The following is a 3706-nucleotide window of genomic DNA, read 5'->3' as shown; positions in this document are numbered from 1 at the left end:
GGTCTCCGCTCAGCCAGAAGGAGAGGGGAGGAGCTCTGCAAAGCACACACACAGCGATTGGGTGGCATCTCTGTGGCGGAGGTGGTTTGGATATTCAGTCACACCCCCCATTTCTATAGTACAAAAAGGCAACATGCAAGACTCCCTTTTATTTCCGGTACTTCCTACGTTTATTTTCATTATTGTTATTATTTTCCTCCACGTTTGTTCTTCCTCATTTCACCAACATCATGCTGGCTTGGTGAATGCTATTTTCTTCTTATTATTAAACACAAAAGGAGCAGCCTGCAGCTCAGAGTGCACTCTTGTCCTGGTCATGGGAAACAGAGCCAATGCCACATTGCCCAGCACGACATGGCTCAGGCCCAGCTCAGACTGTGATGCACTGGGAGGTGTCTGGGTATGCCTACAGCTGCCGGGGCAAGCGTCATTGATGCTGTTCATTTCTGGGCACCGGAGATGCTCAGAGCATGAAGCATTGCTCCTCACTGGTCCCACTTCCTCACTCAGAGGCTGCACACACACACTAGGTGCAGCACAAACCTTTAGGAAGGTTGTGCCTGGCAAATATCTGTTACCTGCCTGCCTGTGGGAAATGACAGCTGCAGGAGGACCAAAAGCTGTCTCCAGTGCCTAGGAGACATCTGTTTCACATTAGCTAGCATATAGCAGGAATTATTTAGGCACAGAATGGTCCAGCCACTACACAATGGAGCTCAGGATGTAGTGCTGAGGCCATGAGGAAAGCTAGCAGAGCAAAGCTGCAGCAGGCAACAGTTGTATATTGGGGACAGGGAACAGGAGCACCACAATGTCAGGTTGATCGACCTCCAGAGCCAGGTAACCTGGGACAACCTGTAAAAATGAGACCTTTAAAAATGTAGGAATAACATCATGCAGTGTCATGCAGGAGCAGTGGAGAGAGGCACAACCAGTTCAGCATTACACTAAAAATTATCAAGTGCTCAAAAGTTTCTGTAGCTCTTTTAGAGAAATGATATGGGAATTCAGTATTAAGGAAGTGGAGTCCAGTAGTTAGAGCACAGGGCTGGGAGCCAATGCTCACGCTCTCCTTTTGGCTCTGTTACTCACTCTCTGTGTGGCCTAACCCAAGCCATTTAATCTTTGTGTGCAATCTGCACAATGGTATAATAGCCTTTTACAGACATGTTGTAAGGCTCAAATAACTAGTGTTTGGTAATGTAGTTTGCGATGAAAGGTGTTAAATGAGTATAAAGTATCATCACTAGTTATATTACTATACCTATACCCAGCCAAACAAAAACTGCTGCTTGAAGCGTAGCTGCAGGTATTCCTTTACATGATTATACAAGAAATTTTAACACATCATTTGTCTTTGCAGGAGTAGAAGTTGGATAATTGATTTCATCCAGTTTTCTTCTGAAATGAAGTGGATATTTGCTTATGTTAATGTCGAGAACTTCATCCCATTGTTTGAGTACAATGGGAACAATTCTCAGCTCCTTTGAATTGCCACAGGTCGTTTGATTTCAACGGTGCTGCAATTACCAAAAGAAAGACTCACCCTGTGGCAGTATTTAAAAGCTATTTTGACATAGGGCTCTATGGTGTTGGCCACAGAACAATTAGGATATACTAGCAAATGTTGTAAAATAGCCATAACATTCACAGTTGTAAAACTGAGCTTTACTTCCCTAAGACCATGCCAATTTATTAGATTTCTTTTATTTCCATTGCTTGTGGTTATTGCCTAATTATTTGTTTCCACATCTGACAGACCATCAGTATAACTAAATGTAGAAAGAAAGGTTATGAGCAATACTAACAAGCACAGTAGCAAAAAAAGTGTATTGCAAACATGAAAGGCCTTAGGGCATGAGAGTGTTTTAACCCAAGCCTATTGTAGAAACGAGTTCTCAAGAAAAAAGCAGTGGCAAATTCATAAAATCATAGAATTGTAGAATCACAGAAACATTGAATTGTTTGGGTTGGAAGGGACTTTAAAGATCACTTATTTCCAACCCCCCTGCCATGGGCAGGGACACCTCCCACTAGACCAGGTTGCTCAAAGGTCCATCCAACCTGGCACTGAACACTTCCAGGGATGGGGTATCCACAACTTTTCTGGGAAACCTGTTCCAGGTTCCACCATCCTCCGAGTAAAGAATTTCTTCTTTATATATATTATAATTTAGAGGAAGAGCAATAGTAACTCTCTAGCATGATAGCTAAGACAATCACATACATTTGTGCACTCATTTCTCCTGTGAAGGAAATGATCCAATGAGTTGACATGCAGCAAAAATTAGCAAGCAACACCAATGAAGACTTAGTAAGTCAAGTCCTCACAAAGTCCACATTAAGGAGAGGAGTGGATAACATAAGGAAGAATGAAGGAAAGCAGCATTGAAGATGTCTGCAAGCTTATAAGAATTAAAATGAAAAGTGGATGGAATCATCTGAAATATAAACAAAAAGAACAATTTCCTGACTCTTCAGCTCACTCAGAAAAGCCAAAGAGAGAACAATTAAACTAGTGACAAAAGACAATTACGGTCCAGAGACCATTAGTGACACCATGAAACAAGTCAAAATATCTTTAAACCTAATTAAGAACAGAATGTGGCAGCAGAAGCAGCCACAATATGGTAACTGAGCAGTCTGGGTAAAAGATGGGGAAATATTCTTGTATTTAATGACAGCAAACTTTACCAGTGAAGAAAGTTACACAGTAAAGAATGAGAAAGTATTTAGAAGAAAATGAGAAACAAACAAACAAATTTTCAATTTATCTTCTAAAAGAGTCTTTCAGTTCTAGGAAATGAACTAGATTTTAAGGGTTGACTAGGAAATAGCTACTTTTTCACTGATCCCTGTTACACATATCAAAAAAAAAAAAAAAAAAAAAAAAAAAAAGCAGAAATACAATGTTTTAGCTTAGATGTATATTTCATCTGGGGTATAGGCTGCACAAAAGCATGGATCAAAGAGAACTGGATATCAGTTTATGAAAAACACTGTCTTTTCTTCATTGCACAACAAAAGTGATGACTCACAACATTCATGGTTCAACTCACAACATTCATGGTTCAACTGCCCTATTGCATAGATTAACCATATAACTTATGACCTGAATGCTAGAATTCTGTTGTCTATCCATTACTCAACAAAGCAACATAACTTTATCATTTTATTTGACATTTATTTTAGTAAGTAAATCAAAGAATGACTGTATAGAAGTTGAATTGTACTTATCAACACTTAACAGCATTTACAGCAAATTTTGTGCTGGTGGCTAAAATTAGACAGTTAAGCTTGAAACATTTAATATAATTTATTTTATTCTTAGATACTCTAGAAATACCTACCTGGGAGTCCAGATAACTTTGATATTATAAGTTTAATGCCAGACAAATTATTCATAAAATTAAACCCCAGAATGTTTTTTGTTGTTGTTGTTGTTTTCCAGTTCTGTATCTCTGGGCATTGTAAAGATCAAAATATCTCATATGTTCAAATTTCTGCCTTGTATTTTTGATGCTGTATCATACTGATACCCATCATACAGAGGTAATGAATCATAAGGTTAGTGGCATACCAGTAGTCACTCAGGAGTCATGGAGAGCAGTACCTTGATATGAAGGTACTCTGCTATTTTAGACTACAGATATACTTCTAGATCATCCTGGGAAAGAAGATAAGTTATCTTATCTGAAGGGCAAAA

The sequence above is a fragment of the Aythya ferina genome, assembly GCF_964211825.1.
Source record: "Aythya ferina genome assembly, chromosome: 2".
In the NCBI taxonomy this organism is placed as follows: Eukaryota; Metazoa; Chordata; class Aves; order Anseriformes; family Anatidae; genus Aythya; species Aythya ferina.
This window is presented reverse-complemented; position numbering follows the sequence as displayed.